The sequence below is a fragment of the Cyanistes caeruleus genome, chromosome 10 (genome assembly GCF_971803275.1).
Source record: "Cyanistes caeruleus chromosome 10, bCyaCae1.hap1.1, whole genome shotgun sequence".
NCBI classification, from domain to species: Eukaryota; Metazoa; Chordata; class Aves; order Passeriformes; family Paridae; genus Cyanistes; species Cyanistes caeruleus.
In genome coordinates, this window is record NC_141710.1 from 7,528,292 (window position 1) to 7,544,616 (window position 16,325).

At 40.0% G+C, this 16,325-nt stretch overlaps 1 long non-coding RNA gene across 1 annotated transcript; it reads right to left on the bottom strand.

Moving 5' to 3' along the window:
• Positions 1 to 324: 324 nt before the first annotated feature.
• LOC111933221 (uncharacterized) lies at positions 325 to 2,113 on the bottom strand. Its single transcript, XR_002866580.2, has 3 exons — positions 1,933 to 2,113; positions 1,451 to 1,515; positions 325 to 447 (listed from the first exon to the last, which is right to left on the bottom strand). It is a non-coding gene; the product is annotated as an uncharacterized LOC111933221 (long non-coding RNA).
• Between the last annotated feature and the right edge of the window lie 14,212 nt (positions 2,114 to 16,325).

The following is a 16,325-nucleotide window of genomic DNA, read 5'->3' on the forward strand; positions in this document are numbered from 1 at the left end:
AGCAGCATAAAAAAATATATTTTTTTTATACCAGAGACAAAGGCATATTATTCTTCACTATGGAATTGTCAGTAATTTTTTTTTTCCAAATTTCAATGTTGTATTAAAAAATTTAAAAGTGCTAAGGCTCTGCTGGCAGAAATCTTGATATATTCATTTCATATGTAAGGACTCATAACCAAAAGAATGCTGCTTCACATAAAGCAATAAAATTTCATGGACCCCACTCTAACATTAATTTGCCATTGTATCAGAAATTAATTACTATGTAATTAGAATGACAGAAAATGCAAATGAGGTTGCTTAACGCTATCAACAGCTGTTTGAAATGACATTTATTTGAGAATGCTGGAAAAACAGAAATGCTTCTTCACAAACTGTGTGGCACTGAATTAGTCATCTCTCCACCAAAGCCTAGTGAAACTTCTGCTTCTTCCATAAGAAGGCCTGCAAAAGAGACAAAATTATGAATATGCAGCCTGACCAGCACAGATTTCCCCCAGCTCCTGCTCAGTAAGCAAGGACGTGCAAGAGAAGCACGGCTGAAAACGTGCCAGCCCCCTCTGTGTTTGGAAATTATCAGAAATATCTGCCACGGGGAAGCACAGAGCTAATGAAAACAAAAATGAATTGAACCTCAAGGATAATGATAGCTCAGTGTCTAATTATCTGAGATGAATTTTTGATGACACCTCCTCCGGCCAATTAGTTTGCCAGTCACCAAAGGGCGCTTTTGGCAAGGAGGGTTAAACAGAAGGCTGGAAAAATAACAAGAGAAAAAAGGACTGAAAATGCCCAGTTCTTTAGGCACTTCTCTCCCTGGCAGAGACAGGGGCACCAAGGGAGTTAAAACAGGTTTAAACCAAGGTGAGAGAGAAGGGGATCACCGGTCAGGGAAACCTCCCACAGCAAAACCCAGGCAGAGGTGAGAGCTGCAGCCTGTCCCCATGACCCACAGCATGAGCCCCACAGCCCTGCTCCTCCTGCCTGCCCCAGGGCTGGGGACAATGTCCTGAGAGCCCACTGCCCTGGGGACTGTCCCAGCACTGCCCCAGGGCTCTGTGCCCCTGGGATGTGCTTGTCCCTATCCCACCGCCCGTGACACGGGGCTCAGACTTCTGCCGGAAAAAGATGAAAGGAAATCACTTTGGCTGCTGGTCAGCAATAAAATAAAAAGTAACCATAAAACAGTAGAAACTAGACATGTGAAAGACCTTGTGCTTCACATATATAAATCAGCATAGCTCCATTAAATTCCTCCTTAACAATCCCAAATGCCAGCACGAACATCAGTCAGAATCTAACTTGCACAGCCCTCCCAGGCATTCAGAAAACCATGTGGCAATAGCATTAGTTCACTCTTTAGAAAACTTTCTCCTTGTGCTGGAGAAATAGCTGGAAAAGAGTGAAAAGGCAACTGCTGGAAGTGACTGATAGAACTTTCACTTACTCAGAAACTTGACTGGTTTAGAACAGTTCTTGTCCACCAAAGAACCATTATGCTTTTGTGGGAATCTGGAAGAAAGGAGAAAGACAGGCGAACAGGAAAAAAATAATACTTTTTCTCTTGCTTTTTCTTCTTCCTTGTTGAATTTTACAAGTTTGCCACAAGCAAAGCCCAGGTTTTTGATCTAGAGCCAGAGAGACAATCTTTTTAACCAGAGCCAGCATTCACCATGATGAAAAAACATCCAGCAGAACCTTGTATCTTGTCATTTTCAATAATCCTACTATATCCTACCAGGATTATTTTTTCCTAGGCCATAAATTTGTTCTCACCCAGTAACCCACCACCTGCTGATCCCCACTTTTTCAGAAGCCTGTCACAGACAGATTAAGTTACAATTTCTTTTCCCTGTTCCATAAGAACTACTATTTCCAACCTTCACTATACATTTCTCATTCATGAGAAGCTACTGAGACATCTGGTACCTCACTGAGATGTTTATCTTGGACTTTTCTTCAGCAGATAAGAGCAGAGCAGCAAAGGAGATGAAGACAGAAGATAAAGCTGAGAACACACTAGAACAAGGCTAGAGAACACCTGAGTATAACCTGTTCCTCTGCACAGGGAAACATCGGACAGCTGTGCTCGATTTCGACTTGCTTGCCTTCAAATGAATTTCCACAATAACATCAGCTGACATTTCATAGTGTTTGAGATGCTATTCACATTTTGTACACTAGACATAACCTGAGAGTTCACCTTCAATACATGGAGCTGGTTACTCATTTGGGAAGCCAAGGTGAGCCAATGTCACCTTATGACCCTTGAAAGTCACTGGACAAGGACTGCAACACCAAAACAGCTCCAGAGACTGCCTCTTGTGTTTGGGACTGACTGAACTGACTGCAGCCACCACCTGTGCTTGAAGAAATCACTGCTGCTCTGTACTGTGTCTTTTTATCAGCCACCATACGCTTCATAGGCTGCCCCATCATATAAAATAATACAATTGTTTAGGCTGGAAGAGGCCCTGAAGGCCACCATCCTCCTCAAAGCAGAACTGACTTCGGTGTTAGGTTGTATTTCTGTTACAGGGCTTAGTGCAGCTGGGTTAAGGGCAGCTCCAAGGATGGTGGTTGAACAGCCTTTGAGGCTCTGCCCCAGTGTTTGACCACCCTCATTGTAAAAATCAAACATTTCTTATGGCCATCCTTCAGAAATACCCTAGAGACAACAAGAGCTAAAGAAGAGCAACAAACCATGTCAAAAGTTTGAATAATTTCATGATAAATAGTAAAGACTCTTCTTGTAGCAAGAGAATGACTTCAGGGTTAGGTTATGTTTGCCCTGCTGTCACTGAGCACAAACAGATAATTGTGGCAAATTCATGCTCAAGTATTCACTGAGCAGCACTAATGTGGGGTCACTATTCCCAGCTGGGCCATCCCACACTTCTCTTCCATGAGGTTGCAACTCAAAATATTCTTGTTTTAGTTTCACCATTAAGCTTCTGCAGTTTTCCACATTTTAGAAATTATTTTCCTCTTCCAGACACGGGCACACGTTGACTCTCCTCAGGCAGCAGGCAAAACCTGGATACCATTGATATGTTTATAACCTAACCTTACACCAACAAGAAAAAGCAGATTAACTATTTGAAAAAGCAGTTATTTGATACAACTTGATTTGGTCGTGTTTATTTCCAAAGAATGCCTTGAGTAGGGTTGATCCAAGCCAGTGACAAGCAGTGCTTTCTGCTGTATACCCAAACTAAGGCTAAATTAACAAACTCTTTCAGTTTGTAATCAGGTTATAAAAATAAAAGTGCGTCAAACAGAAACCAACCTGTTTGTTTTGTAGAGTAATGCATGTGCTGTATCCAGACCTTAATTAGACCACATAGTAAGAGACTTTTATAGATGGATTTTTATAGAAACTTTTCCAGACATGCTGTGCTCTTGATATTCCTCCCCCAAGCCCCAATCCACACCTTGCTAAATAACTTTTACAGGTCTAATTAAACAGGCTGGTGATTCAGTAGTAATCCTATTAAAACAACAGTACCTGGGCACTGGCATTCTTACTACAGCATCCTTCTTTCTTTCAAGTAGGATTCCATAAAAAGAGCTGCTGGTAAGATCTCAGAGCATTTCTATCTTGCATAATCTGATGACATCTTACAACACCACACCTAGTTCTGTGTGAGCTGGATTATCAGCCCAGCACCAAGCACCATTAACTCTCCTGCCAGGAGCACTGTGGCAGCAGCACCAGCGTGGCTCTGCACCAAGGTAATTATGTGCCTTTCTGCTACACTCCTCCTCCTCTGGAACTAGGAGAGAGCAAGCATTATTCATCACAGACACCCCCTGAGAACTTTGCTGTCTAATATCATTGAAAGACAAGATAAACCTCCATCACGGAAATGTTGCCTAGAATTTAATAGGTATCTATAAAAATTGCCCCCCAAAATAGAAGAATTCAATTGAGAATGTTTTATTTAGTTTTCTTCTATTATTATTTAATTTAAGAAACTCTTCCATAGAAGGCATGCAGGCCCATAAAAGTTGATAACAGAGCTCCTGTTACTGGAATTGAGGCCACAATTCCCTAAAATGACTCAGAAATCTCAGAGACTGGTTGTGATAGTCTGTTTAGCTCTGCAGGCATTTTCTGTGAAGAATGAAATGTTGGAAAGCCCCCAGAAATTATTATAAAAAGCTGTTCATGCTCCAGGATTACCATTTTTCTAAGAGCTCCCTTCAGTTGCAAATGTGCCTCTCACAGAAGAGTGTGGGTCTGCTGAATGCTCCCAGCTCATCCTGGGACTCAGGGAAGAGGAGAGGTGGCTGCTCTCAGTCCTTCTCTGGCCTTCCAGAGCCTTGGGAATGCACATTGTAAATCTGATCCTATTCCCAGGCTCTTAGGGCACTTCCCACAAGAGGATTTTTCTGAACTCTATAAAAAATACGAAGCTGCGTGCCAAATTTTATCCTCTGATAAGTATGGTGGTTTTAATGTTTATATGTGTCATTTTCTTACTACTTTAAAGTAATAATTTCAATGCAGTGAGAGACTGAAGAAGGCTTCCTTTCATGTTTCCAGCAACATCTTTAAATATGTTGAAGCCATCATCATGCTTATCCTTGTAATAAGTTTTTTCCTCCATCAATTTTATCAGCATTTTTTATACCAGAAGTTGAAATAGTTTGAATAAAATAAAATATTCTCACCCAAAACTATTTCCATATTTAAAAAGGAAATCTTGCAATTCTAATGTTATATTAAAAATGCTTATTTTACAGTGGGTGAAACAACAGGTATTTCCTTACTGCCTTTCTGGATATGGCTGAGAGATGCTGCAGTCTAGAAATTATTTGACACTAAGAAAGCAAAGTTGAATGGATGATTCTTGGCATTAGTCACCCTGAAATGCCCTATTCCCTACTATTGAGCCAAGAAATAAATACTTCTGAAAATATACAAATCTCCTGCAAAATCCAATGCTAATCCAGATTTACAGTTAGCAACATTACAGCGTGGTCTGCAGCAACCCCAAGATCATGAAACAACCTCTCCCTTCCAGTTGTGTGAGAAAGCTCCAGCCAGCACAGGGTTAAACACCGTGGCAGCAAAACACTTCCTATCCAGGCAATCCCTGACACTAAAATAACAATTCCTCTTGTTTCCACCCTGCTTATAGGGAACCAGCAGGTCTTTTGCTCATTATTATTTACTCCTTTGATCTTCCTCCCCTTGAACCTTCCTGCACTTCCTTTTACAAGCTCTCCAGCTCTTTGGCCAAGGTGTACATATCAACACCCTCTGGCTGCAGGCAAGGAAACACTTCTCCATCCTTCCCTGAAGACAAGCCTGCTGTGCCTGCCATGAGCCACTGACATGATTTCCAGCTCAGCACTTCACAAGAGTTCTACTCCAACACCATCACTTACATTTCCTCACAGAAGTGGAGGAGGTAAAAAAACCTAAGCTCTCCACGGGATCTATCATGGCAGGGAATGTGTGTCTCACATTTTATGAACACCGAATTCCAGGCTCAATTATGTGTTACTGCCACAAGTCTGCCTGCCAAGCCAAGCTCTGTTTCTGATAAGCAGGCAGCAATACAATGTGAGGACAAACTACAGGTCTGAGCTGCTCCTTCTGTACTGCTTTTTGCACAGCACAACCATCATGGGAAGGGCTGTGCATCTCAGGAAGGTAATTGGCAAACCTTGTCCGTTGTTACTATGTTCTACCCAAATATTTAGCCAACCGAGTAATAAAAACCTCCATTTATCATCTCCACAACTGGTGAGCAATTCCTGCTTTACAGCTGTAGATTTATGACAAAGTAACATTAGAAGCAGCATTCTTAAACCAGAGGCTGTGCTTTGTTAGTTGATTCCCACAAGCACATATTTATTTGTGTGTCTAGATTTCATAGGCAGGGCTGCCCTGAGAAATTAAAGTTAAGGAAATTGTATGTATGTATCTCCTATTTCTCAGAATTGAAATCATATTAGCACTGCATGCAATGCTAAATGAAAACTCCCTGTGAGCCTTTTGAGTGCAGCTCTTGATTGAGCTGGCTACCTTTGGCTGTGCAGTTCCAGCTTATGTTCAGAAACTGCCCTTCATTAAGCAGCTTTCACTAATTAACCAAACTATGGCATTGGTTGATGTGTCATAATCTGTTCAAGCCAAGCTCAGCTCCATCCAGGGATGCACTCATCAAACCCACACACAGAGGCAATTCCCAAGGAGAACACACTGTGCCCAGTGTGATCCCTGCTGCCAGGGGGCTGTGGGTGAATGCCCTGAATGAAACACATTTCCAGCAGAAGATATTTATTAAGAAAACAAACAAAATATTATGGAGTCAGCTTGCTGGATGTGCATCTTGAGGACTGCATTTTTTAAAGAAAAACAATAAATTTGTTAATAAATAATTTCAGAGTTTTGCTCCTCTGTGCCAAATTTTTCAGGACACAGGAGCGTGCTGCACTTGGGCCCTAGCTTGGTGTCATTCCAGCCAATAAATTTTGCAGAGCAAAGGTCAGCACAAGACTCAGAATTAATCTCCTGCTCCATTCAAATATGTCCATAAACACTCCTCTGCCTGAACATATGTAGTAAGCAAAGTAGGACAGAAAATTCCAGACCAGTTTGAAACCTAATTATATAAATTGGGTTCCTGAAATCTGATAACTGCTAGAAATGTAAATAAACTTCCTCAACCTTAGGATTTTCAAATAAATTCTGTTTCAATTTGCCATTTGTATTCTTCTAAAGCTAGAATGCTGATTATATGTGTCAGACATTATACAAGCTTTATAATCATCCTGAAAAAATGTAGACCTGTGCTTAAGGTGTGTGAGCCAAGGTATCCTAAATGAAAAAAAAAGAGAAAGACATAAAAAGGCTCCACATTGATAATCCTGAAGACAGATATTACTTTATTACAGTGGGCAGAATCAAGCACAACAGATTCCTATAAAAATGCTATAAAAATATACTTTTTATTTCAAGCCGTCACTGACAGTAAATTTGAATGCTAGCTATGCATAGGTCATATCAATACTTTTAAATGTCTGGTTTTACACTAGATTTCTGTGATGTTTCAAGGTTCTTACTAATTCTTTGAGCACAAAAACACCAGCAGGTGCCAAACTAAATTATTAGGCAACAGGTTTAAAACAAACAAAAGGAAGTACTTTTTCACACAATGGATAATTTAATTGTTGAATTCTTTGCCAAAGGATGTTGTGTGTGCCAAAGTCATAGGCCAGCTAAAAAAAACCAACAAAACAGCCACACAACAAAAAACTAAAAAATAAAAAACCCACATAATTTAGACAACAGGTTTTCACTAAGGCCTATTATATAAATAAAATAAATATTATCTACAGCTCTGGAACTGCCAAAACCACAGAATACAGGATTTTGGAAGAGTAGATAGGGGGAAGTGTCGTTCCATTCTTTATTTAGCTTGCTCCCCAACTCCTGCCAAAAAAAAACCCAAAAATTCTCTTAGAGGCTACCACTGGAGTAAGAGGTTATTGGCCCAGCTGGATTTTGGCTAACCTCATGTGGCAAGGATCTTTTTCCTACTCACTAACTCTAGTGAGAATGAAAAAAACTCCCCCTATAGGAAAGTTCCCCCTTCATATTATTCAGACAAGACTTTTGACAAAATCTAGCAGAAGTTTCTAAGCTTTCCTAGCTGCTTTTCTGTGTCTCTATTATAAGGCAAATTCATCCCAATTTACAACTGCAGTCTGTTCTTTTGAGATCAGACAACATTTGGAAAAGCATATCCTATTAAACATATTTGTTTCTAGTTTCTGTCTCAGTTTAGCTGTGAGCAGGCTGAATATCTGCTGGCCAGCCCTGCAGCTGGGAGTGCCTGGGGTGTGAGCTGCAGGACACACACACTGCAGTGCCAGGGCTGGGAGCCCTGCATGGGAGAGAGCAGCACTCATCAAAGCACTGCCACAGGGGGTTCAGTCCCTCCCTCCCAGGGAAGGGAGCCTTCCACATGGAGGAAATCTTCCACACCAAGGAAATCCCCTGACAAGGGGGCAGGCAACAACATCTCCCAGTGCAATAGAGCCAGCTCACCGTGGGGATTGTTTCCCTCCCCCAGAGCAGCTCTCCACATTGGTGCCACTTTCTCTCTGCAAATTGGCACTTCAGGACGGGATTGCCTCTCAGCTCATCTGGAATTTTTGCAGCAGCAGATGCTGCCATAATTCTCTTTCATAGCTTCACCTTTCCAGTTTTATCTGCAACAATGACTGTCAAATTTATCTTCTGTTTAGATCATCAGCAACAGAAATCAGACACTTTTTTGAAAAAAAGCCAGAGTTTTGAGCTAAGTGAAACTTGAACATGATTCAAGCTTGCTTGTTTTATTTTTGTAGCAGAAAACTACGAGTGCACACATGTGCTGTATCAAACCATGACTCAAATTCTCTACATCTCGTCATGTTTTCATTTTTTTGACAGAATTTTTGGAGCTAGTAACGTTAAACTGCTACATGGAAACTCTCATTTAGAATTAATACAAAGTAAACCAAATACGTTTGAATTTATTTCCTTTTCTGACCTAAATTAAAGTGCCTTTAATTTTGAATGAGAGTTGGGAGAAGAAACTGATGTCATTTATGCAATCTACATTTAATTCCAATAGATTAAGTTTCAGTTTAACTTTCCTAATACACACATATCAAGAGGTCATAGTTGCTTTTGAAAAAATAATGGACTTTTATAGCTACATTGGGTAATATAGTAGATTTCTCCCCAGATTGTTTCTCCATATATTATCTATGCTACAAAACATATTTAATCTGCTACTGAAACAGAAAACTGGTGCATTAGTTTATAGTTTTTTTGTCAGAGACAGGTACCTCAAAATCAGGCAAGGACTTATCAAAACTAATAATTTAATTCTTAACTAACAAAATGTTGATGGAAAATAAGTGAGAAGAAGCTCATTGGAACAAGGAAGGTCTGAATGGAAGAAACTCTTCACAGAAGTGTTGAATAAAAGCCAGGGGATTTTTTGAGAGAGTTGTTGCTAGCTCTACTGGCTTTATCAGCATGATGTATTATGTGATCCACAGCCATGAAGAACCTCTAGCTGAACAAACATTTGAATAAGTTATTTGTTTTGGAAACAGTTCCAGCTTACCTTACAGTAAGAAAAGATATCTATTGTATGAGGTAGAGTAAAGCATCTTCACTTATTTTCACATTTAACTATGTTTTCTATTAATGTTCTGGAACACCCTAAATATTGGTGCTTCTGGGGCAGATATTGCTGCTAGGTGTTCCTGCTTGCAGATGAGAAGGAACTCTGCTTGTAAGAGAAGGTCAAATCCTTATGGACTGGTGATACACTACAGAAAATTTTATTTTATCTCTCCACTAGAGATAAAATACAAAGGGATTACATAAATAAATAAATATGCAATAATTCATGTGTTTAAAAGGTAACACAAGAAAAACACAGGTTAGGAAGAGCATGCTATGAATCACAATAGTTCACCCAAGCTCAAACAAGACTGTTTTAGCTGGTTTATCCCCAGTCTCCTGCTTTGTTCAGATCTTTAGCATCTGGGATTGCAAACCAACCTAGCTGGGTGTAATTTAGTTCTGATTCACTTGCCCAAGCCATGCCTGCCTTCCAGGGAAAATTTTGCCTGCATTTAATGCACTGATTCATGATTCACTCAAACATTTCACTGATTCAGTGATTTTTCTTGTGTGAAAAGCTTGAATACAGCTGCTGACTGATACAATTGGGATTTAGATAGTTTTCAGTCAAACCAAGAAAACCATATGAATACAGCTTTAACTGCATGTTTCTGTCCACAGTGAATAAATGGATTCTTCATTTGCTCTTCTCAGCACAGTTAAGAAGAGAATATTACAAGTTTTAAAAACTTGCCAATGAATGATGGTGTCTACATTCCCAGAGGAGAATCATCATCTAGTCCACATGTTGCAAGCTATATGGGCATTTTTAAAGCCAGATGGACTTCCTGTGATTTAAAACAGTAAAAGTCTCTCAAGAAGAGGCTATAACTCATTCAAAGACACATTCAGGGTACGATTTGAACTTTTCTAAAACTGTAAGTAAGAAAATTAACAGAGAGTTTAAATGAAAATAAACCTCAAACCAGCAGCAACAAAAAGACCAAACTTGAAGGAAGAGCAGTGTATCCAAACATGCAGAGTAACACATCAACAAATTAATGAAATTCTGATTAAAAGTCAGAGATGAGGCATCACACAAATCTAATGGAAGTTCACAGACTGGAGACAATTTCATCAACTCCTGACCTCAAGAAGAAATTGTCCAGCCTGTCAGCAGCTCTAGGACGGTGTCTGTAGAAATTAAACAACCTCAGGTTGTCTCTCCTGGACTTGTCTGTGTCAGTGGTGACACATTTGGAAGATCAGAGGTCAATCAGTTCATTTTGGGTGGCATAAAGATACTAAAATTCACTGGAGCCAAACAAATCTGAAATGTGGTGAAATCTGAAAGATGTTTGGTTAAAAAAGTAGTAAAAATAAGACTGTCCTGTTCTGAATTTCAAGATTTTGTCTTCCCCAATGGTGCTATTTCCTCATTTCTGCCAGTCTGCTGATCCAGCTCTGTCCCCAGCACTACAGTTCTGAGCAAAAACAGCAGCAAGAGGAGCATTTGTACAAACGAGTTTGTGTTCCTGCCTGTGTGCATACAACAAGGATCCTAAGGATAGACATAGGGCTATTTTCAGTTGGTTTTCTTAGTGAGAACAAAACATGAAGAGTTTTCCCACTTACCTGCAATCTGCAGGGTCTGTAATTGCCTGTCAGCTCTTGCAGATGTGACCTCCTTAGCAAGGTTTTGGTTTACCACAATGCCTGAATACTGTCAGTGTCAGACATTCCAGCTGGTTTTTGGGGGTCCTGTGAGTGTCAGCCTCTCAGGGAGGCACAGGAGAGAAAGAAAAATCACACACATGCTTGTAGGACACAAAAATCCTCCACAAATTCTTCAGTCCAGGATAAAACACTTAAAAAGACTTTCTGTATTTAAGTGGGCAGCTCCAGCACAGCTTGCTCACCTTGTTGAATGTAGAGTCTGCAACATTTCACAGTGTACACATCTTTTAGTCATGTTTTATATGTATGTTATTATTATACTTTAAACACTGCATGTGAATTTGCCGTCCATTAAAATGAAGAGAGCATTAAAGAGGCTGGAACCCACTGGTCTTTGGGGAAGCATCTCTTTATGCCACTCCTCTGCAAATGGCCAACTATTGCATTATGGAGCCTTTCTTGAATTCCTGCCAGTGACACTGGATCCTGTAATGGGTTTGTAATGAGGCTAAAATCAACACCTCTAAACTAAATGGGGAGAAGACAAAGGAACTGGGACATGGTGAGAGGAAACAGAGTGAGGACAATGTCATTTAGAAGGTCAGAAGACTGTGCTGTCACAGGGAATAGCAAAAACCCCGTGTTAAACTACTGAGAAGGACAGAACTACAGCTTCAGGAATTCAGAGGGAACACAGCCCTCCCTGCCATTCAGAGCATGCTTTCCAAAAGATAGCTCTCAGGAAAGGTTAGGAGGGAAAAAATGGTTTACATTATAATTATGGTGATGATTATGGTCCATCTATTTCACAATTCCACTCTTCAAATAAGAAAAGAGAACTTCTACTTAGAAGACAGAATTTTTCAGCAAATCTAAGCTCAATGATGTCTATCAAACATACTGTTCAAAAGTAGTTTTGTTGCTGTAAGACATTTTTTCAGCTAATATTATATCAGTCTGTTAGAATTTGCACAAAACCAAACTTTTCTTTGTTAAGAATCATCTTCTCCAGCTGCTTTCTATTTCACCTGAGGTTATGATCTTCTGTTCCCATCCTTATGCGCAGGAGACTGTACAGAGGAGAGGGTAAAGTTTTCATGTAGCAAGAGAGTTTAAATCTTTTCTCACAGGAAATACCTATTTTTTTTCTCCAAGAACCATAAACTAGAGCTAGATTAAAAAGCAGGATGAAGACATTCATCACAAACATGAGCAATGGTGGTCAACAAAGTCACTGGAGACAAAGCCACGGAGAAATCATAATGGAAAGAAACATTGTGTACTGACAAAAAATCATTGCACAGGAATGTAGGGGTGCTAGTGGAGGGGAGAAAAATAATTTGAAAAAGAACAGCGTTGTTAAAGTCTTGTTTCCTCTTGTGCCACTGTTTTTGTGGATGGCTGCAAGTTCTTTACCCCCTCTCCAGTTCTCTAGTCCCTGGTTTGTGCAGAGTGGAGACAACACTGGCATTGCACTGGGATCTGTGCAATATCACATTTGAGCACTTCCTTTTACCTCCAGCTTTTCACATGTCATCATTTTCTACAAAAAGTCACTTCAAACAGTTTTATTTGGGGGAAAAAAAAACCAAAAAACAACCATTTCAAGTGATTACATTTATAATTTTAATAATGTAAGAGGTTTAGAGTAAGACACCATGCAACCAAGAATTCGTTACTTTTCCTCTCAGATTTTAATAAAAGTGCAGTATGAATTATTTAAACTACATGAAATTTGTCAAGATAAATTAATTTAGCACATGTTGTGATGCAGTATATTCTGGCTTTAATTGTGTTTGCTGCTTACTGAATACAGCAATTCAGAAAGCCCAACAATATATTTTCAGAGCTATTAAAAACAAGAACATGACAGTGTTATATCATTTTTCACATTGTTTTCTCAGAGATTTTCTTTACTTATTTTTTGATAAAATTTGAAGTCAGGTTATTGCATTAAAAGAGACAACTCATGAAACAAATTGTGAAAACAATGAAAGGTTCAGGGGATTTCTCATATACCTCCTCTAATACAATCTAGTCAGCAGCATGCAGGAATAATCCCAGGATGAGCAGCTTCCAGCAGCTGCTGCAAGAAAATGGGGAGATTTAATTTGGTACCATTTATTTCTTATTATAAAGGAAAAACAACATCCCAGGGAAGTCAGTAAAAATTCTGCCTCTGACATGAGTGAAAGACTCAATCCATTGCACAAACACAGCTGTTGGTGCCCTGTGAGCTGCCCTGGGAGTGCTTGAGTTTCCTGTAGCTCTGCTCTACCTGCAGCCTAGTGGGGACTCTGTGGGTCACTGGCACACCTCAAACATCACCCAGCACTACTTTGAGATCACTGAACAGAGCCCAGGATGGCTCCATTGCACATCCCAGGCTGATGCTGGCCTTACACAGATCCTGCTGCTCATCTGCTGACAGCCCCAGCCTAACAGATCTGACAACATGCTTAACAAAAAATACACGACTTATATCTCTTTATATATGTTTAAGTATTTTGAATATGCATGCACATTTAAAAGGACTCATCCTTTCACTTCAGCTATGCTGCCAAGTGTACCAAAGGTAACATCCCTAATATTGTATTGGTTTTGCAGGGCCTGGTTTGTGGCAGCAGAGGGGCCACAGAGGTGGCTCCTGTGGAAAGCTCCTGGAAGCTTCCACCATGTCCAGCAGAGCCAGACCCTGGTGGCTCTGAAGATGGACATGCAGCTGGCCAAAACTGGGCCAGTGAGAGAGGCTGGTAACACCTCTGTGAGGGCATATTTAAGAAGAAAATCAAAAGTCACAGGTTTTGCTCCTGGTTAGAGAAGAGGAGGAGGTGAAAACAAACTTCCAGAAAAGGGGAGCATGAGCAAACAAAATTATGTGATTCAGAATAAATCAATTTTCTCCAATACACTGGGATCCCCCAGAGGGGTGAGCACTGAAATGAATACATTTCCTTGCACAGATGCAAGGAAAAGGTATGTCAGGAAGTACTTGAACGATAACAAAAATAACTTTTAGTGTTTATTTATTTATTTTGGAGAATCCCCAGCTTCTGCTCCTGAACTGGGAAACAGTAGCCCCAGTACATATTGGTTTATGAGAGGAGAGAGAGGAGAGAATACCATATCAAATTGATACTTCAGGGAGATTTGAAGGAGAATGAACACATATTTGGAAATGGGCCAGGACACTGGGGCTGCTATGCCCTGCCCTACAAAAAGAGCCATTGGATTGTTAATAACCATAAGCAATCAGGCCCTTCGTTTTATGTCTCATCAGCAAGACTACACTACATATTCATTGAACTCACACTTGCTTTCAAGTTCTCTCAGCTTCTATTGCTGGTGGGTTTAATTCTGTCTTAACAATAAAGAGCATTCCTTTACTTTTTGTTCACTGGAAGTCTGTGTCTGATTCATCCAGCACTACACTGGTGAAATTGTAAATGAAGAAATCTTGCACTGACAGAAAAAAACAGATCAAGCATTTTAATGTGTCCTCAGGTTTTCTTAAGCCAAAAACCTTATTTTCTTCAGTGTCTTGATAAGCTGTGACCAGCTTTTTCAGTTTGAGGTGTTGCTCAATCTTCTCCATTCTTAAACTGCTAATATACATGCTTTTTAACAGTAAAACCAGCATTTAATTAAGTGCTTCAGGAGAGAAAGTTCTTCTAATCTAGCAAGATAAAAACAAGGTGTAAGTAGTTTGAACAGAAAATGTAAGTCAGGAAGCAGCCTGGAAAAATCAGCCCAGTTGTATGTGCCTTAGGCTTCAAAATTGTTTATTTTTTCTACAGTCCCTATTTCATCAGCAGAGTTGTATTGAAAATGCAAATCTTCAGAAGTGCCTGAAGATTAATTTTGTGGTACTCAGAAGCCTTCCTGTTTCAGCCTTTCTTTAGAAACACATCCATTACATCGTCCAACTCTTACCAAGTAATATTTTCCAAGAGGACATCAATAAGCTCCCTTGCCATGTGTGTTTCCAGAGTTCTGGGAAGGAAAGCTGCATTTTCAAGTATTCAGCTTGAACAAAAACCTTCAGAGAGCTTTCTAAGGATGTTCTGCAGAGCTCTAGTTTCCAAGACATCTCTAGTTAGATGTACTAAAACTTGGTGGTGCTTTTTGAGAAGAGCACACATATTCCTGCAGCGTAGCTGACAGACAGAAGCACACAAAGTCGCACAGATTGATCAAGGCATCAGCAAATCACAAGCTTGTTTTAAAAGTTTTGGTATCAGCCAAGTAAAACCTAGGCTCCTAGATCACATAACATTAAACACACAAACAAAAACCAGTTTAGTGAAGACTCCCTTTGAAATGAAGTTCCTGATCTTGCAGTTTCCTTGGGTGGTGCATGTCTATTCATCTCGCTTGATAATACAGCAAGTTTCCAGGTCATGCTATAATTTCCAGGCTTTAGGTCTATCACCTTCTTTGTTAGCTCTGGAAGAGGAATAAAGCATGCAGTGACCAGCAAGACTAGACAGCTGAGCAGTGCCATTTTAAAATCTATATCTATAAAGGTAATATCAGGAGATAGAGCCCAGATTTCCCAATATTAAAAAAAAATATATATATATATTTGTCAACTATAAATTTATTTGAATGCAGTGAGTAATATTACCAGTTTCACATCCATCCTGCCCCAAACCCTATCAAATCTGTAGGGGCATTAAAAGGCTAGAGAGAGAAGGTGATCCTGGTTTTAGAGCTGAAGAATCCAGTTACACTCTTCTGTGGGGGGCACAAGCCTAATTCCCACCGCCACCATTTCCTCTGCCATTATGGGGGTGCTATATATGAATCTCCAAAAAACCCACAACCCTGCAAAGCAAGAAGGACAAACAGTGGGACCAGCCAGGGACAATGTTCCTTTACTACTCATCTCAAAATTAAATGGCAAAGTCCATTTAACATAGCAAATTACAGACATTTAGCAAAGGACACAACTAAAAGGAGATTCCAAAAGCAAGTCAAAGCTGGGCACACATCTTGTCAGGGCAGCACCACTGGAAGTACAAAGCCTGGGGGGGAAAAAACGTTATAAGAATATTCTTATGCAGTTCTTTACACATCATTACCTTCCTCTTAGTATAAGTTATCCTCTGCTGAGCACATTTTGCATGATTTTGTAAGTTGAACAATCCAGTGTGAATACAGGACAAGACACAAACCACCTGGAATTGGTGGTATTGCAAGCACACAGCAAGCTGCCACAGTTGAGCAGTAGATCACTAAAACTATGGGGGATGCAGAGATGCAAGAGACCCTTTAGTTTTATCTGTACTAATTAAAGGGAGAAGAAGGTGATGCTTTCTGCTTCTGTAGGCACAGGCTCCTGGCACATCCCAAGCAGAGGAAAAGCAGCAGGTATCCAAAGCAGCTTCAAAACTGATATGTACTGTAAAAAACCCTTTCTGATTGCATCTAAGTGGGCAAGCATTGCAAATTATCCAGAGCAACAACTTCACTCCTGTTATCACCATTCTGAGCTATT